Here is a 2,939-nt window from a genome sequence, read left to right as displayed (position 1 = left end):
GCCCACCGATCGGTAGCCCCCGATCGCTGGCCAGGCCAAGGTGGAGGGCACCCCCCCCCGGGATTGGACACTCCTCCCCCCACCAGGCTACCCCCCACAGGATGGACGCCGGGGTCTTTCGGGGTGGGACCACACGTGAACGGCGCCGGCGGGACTCGGCCTACGTGGGCAGCCATTCAGCCCATCCCGCGCGGAGAATTGCCGGGGGGGTGGGGGGGGGCACGTAGAGCGGCCCCCGACTGGCGCTGCACCGACCCCACCATCGCCAATGGCGGCGATTTTCTGGTGAAGCGGCGGATCAGCATCGTGTGAATCGCATACCTCCCCCCCCCCCCCCCCAGCGATTCTCCACCCCGGGGTCAGAGGATCCTACCCCAGAGATTGTAAAAGATCCAGACTAAAAGAAATGCTGTCAGACAGAGCACCTGCGCTTTCCAGGAAGCACATCTGACTTTAACATAACCCACGATGAATAAAAGCACTCAGATAGAGCACCTGGTCTTTCTAGGAAGTGCTTCAGAGTAGAAAAAAATCTGCAATAAAAAAATGCGTCAGACAGCACACCTGCTCAAAAGATGAAGCACGTTAGAGTTAATGGATTAATGTGAAGTGCTATAAAAACAAACAAAGCCTATCACTCCTTTGAGATAGCCTTCAGCTGTCAATCAAGAGGCTCATAAAAGTTAATGGGGTGTGAAATTCAATGTGAGCAACCAAGTTTAAAGGGATGAAAGCTGGCATAATGCAACACTGAACCCGCAGAAAGGAATGTCAATAACAAAATGCAAAGTGATGAAAGCAGGCATACTACAGCTGTGCTTTGACCGGGTATGGGGTATTCCGCATGAAATAAATCAGGCTTCAAGGCTTCACAGGCCCAAAGTGACCCCCATCCTGGGCGAGACCCCTGACCTGTCTGATATACCATCAATTGGACTCGAGACACGATGAAGATCCAAACTGTGGCTTTAATCAGCTAGTTGTTAGCCCGGTGGTCGACTACAGAGAAAGGCCGACCGCCGGGAAACCTGGGTACTTATACCCCGCCTCGGAGGCGGGGTCTACTTGCTTCTCGACCAATTGGTGAGCAGTCACATGACTAGTCCCAGCCAATCGGACGAGAGGCACATGACCAGCCAGAGCCAATGGGAAACCAATGCTCTGCACCAATGGCAGTGCTCACATTCATACCACCACACTGTCTCCCCCCCCCCCACCTCCCAACCTCTAGCACTCCTGAAGGACCACCCCATGGCATCTGGCGAGTGGCTGACGTGCCCTTTTGCTGCCGAGAGGTAAGTGGAGAGGGGTACTTACCTGCTGTCTCCCCCTCGGATCCCATTAGTCCCCGCTTTTAAGGACCAATAATGATTTCCACTCCGGTGACTTCCCGCTGGGGAAGTCTGGAGAATACCGGGATGCTGCATTTGACTTTAACCTGACTAATGAGGTTTAAATGAACACAAAATAGCTGGGATAATTTTCTCCGCCTTCCTGGACGAGATCCTGGTTAAGGCAGCTGGTGTGGGCCTTGAGATTTGGAAATTGTTGTGTTCTTGGCGCTAATCCCTTTCCGGGGCTTTCCTCCCAGTTCAACACGGCTGGAGAATCACCCCCTGTGTGTTTTAGTTTTATTTCTTTCATGCATGTTTTAATATAATGTTTGAATTCCCAAAAGTGCCACTGAAATTTGTGACTCATGAATACAGTAAACATTTATTCTCGTTGTCAGAATACAAATAAAAAGCTTCTGGTACGGGGGTCAAGGTTCCTTGTGGGGATTGGTTAGTGCGACAATTAGCATCTGCAGGATTATAACACTTTGTCAAACTCTTCATAATATCGAACTCCTCCCTTAATTTTCCCCTCACCTTGCTTGCCTCTGTCGTAATCTTTATTATTGTCACAAGTAGGCTGACATTAACACTGCAGTGAAGTTACTGTGAAAAGCCCCTAGTCGCCACATTCCGCCGCCTGTTCGGGTCCACAGAGGGAGAATTCAGAATGTCCAATTCACCTAACAGCCCGTCTTTCAGGACTTGTGGGAGGAAACCGGAGCACCCGTAGGAAACCCACTCAGAAACGAGAAGAACGTGCAAACTAGTAACCCAAGCCGGGAATTGAACCCGGTCTCTGGAGCTGTGACACAATAGTGCTAACCGCTGTGCTACTGAAGATGAAAAATGAAAATCGCTTATTGTCACGAGTAGGCTTCAATGAAGTTACTGCGAAAAGTCCCTAGTCACCACATTCCGGCGCCTGTCCGGGGAGGCTGGTACGGGAATCGAACCGTGCTGCTGGCCTGCTTTCAAAGCCAGCGATTTAGCCCGGTGAGTTAAACCAGTCCCTCAGTTGTGGAGAATTCACCAATCCTGCTGTATTCAATTTAGAATTTATCTAAACACTATGTACTGGCATAGTGGTAACGTCAATGGACTAGTAATCCCAAGGACCAGGATAATGGTCTGCGGACAGGAGTTCAAATGTTACCACAGGAAGTTAAATTCAATGAATAAATCTGGAATTAGCGACCCAGTGAAGGTGATCATGAAGTATCATCAATTGTCGTAAAATTCCATCTGTCTGTCTGGCAGGGAACACAAGGCCTTGCCAATGACCCCCCCCCCCCCCCCCCCCCCCCCCCCCCCCCTCTCCCATTTCAGAAAGTAACATAGGTTAAATAAAAACTGCAGGGCATATGCACAAAAACTGCAAGGCATACACACAATCAGCCGTGTTGTATCATTCAATGGTCCCTCCAAAACAGGGCCGGTTAGTGAGCCTAGGGTAGGGTGCTCTTTCAGAAGGGCCGGTACAGGCTCATGGGCCGAATGGCCTCCTTCTGCACTGCATGGATTCAATGATCATCAAAGATCTGAGTTAGAGGATGATGGTGTTAGGTAATAGGGGGGAGTTAAAACGCATTGAAAACACAGGGA

This window comes from Scyliorhinus canicula, chromosome 17 (genome assembly GCF_902713615.1).
Source record: "Scyliorhinus canicula chromosome 17, sScyCan1.1, whole genome shotgun sequence".
Lineage (NCBI taxonomy): Eukaryota > Metazoa > Chordata > Chondrichthyes > Carcharhiniformes > Scyliorhinidae > Scyliorhinus > Scyliorhinus canicula.
This window is presented reverse-complemented; position numbering follows the sequence as displayed.